The sequence below is a fragment of the Etheostoma spectabile genome, chromosome 15 (genome assembly GCF_008692095.1).
Source record: "Etheostoma spectabile isolate EspeVRDwgs_2016 chromosome 15, UIUC_Espe_1.0, whole genome shotgun sequence".
Lineage (NCBI taxonomy): Eukaryota > Metazoa > Chordata > Actinopteri > Perciformes > Percidae > Etheostoma > Etheostoma spectabile.
In genome coordinates, this window is record NC_045747.1 from 34400547 (window position 1) to 34400802 (window position 256).

Here is a 256-nt window from a genome sequence, read left to right on the forward strand (position 1 = left end):
TCCATCTGACCTTCACCAACTCTGGAGTCAACCTGCTGGTAGAAGAACAAACAACATCACACAAGTGGTGTCCATTTAGAAACAAACCAGAACCATCACGTATCTACCAGACTGCTGTAGACAAGAACTTACAGAGTCCAAATGGACACTTGGACTTGTTCCTCCGTTTCCTCCTGGGTCTTTCACTGAAGACCAATAAGAGTCTCCTACGAGGTCTGATGACACAGACAGGAAGTAGCTCAAAGACCAATCAGAA

The 256-nt window shown here is 45.3% G+C and overlaps 1 long non-coding RNA gene across 1 annotated transcript in view; it reads left to right on the plus strand.

The window, feature by feature from the left end:
* Window positions 1-6: 6 nt before the first annotated feature.
* LOC116702617 (uncharacterized) overlaps window positions 7-256 on the plus strand; it is a 36845-nt gene continuing 36595 nt past the window's right edge. Inside the window, exon 1 of the long non-coding RNA XR_004335212.1 lies at window positions 7-64. This is a non-coding gene — a long non-coding RNA (uncharacterized LOC116702617). The remainder of the gene's footprint in view (window positions 65-256) is intronic.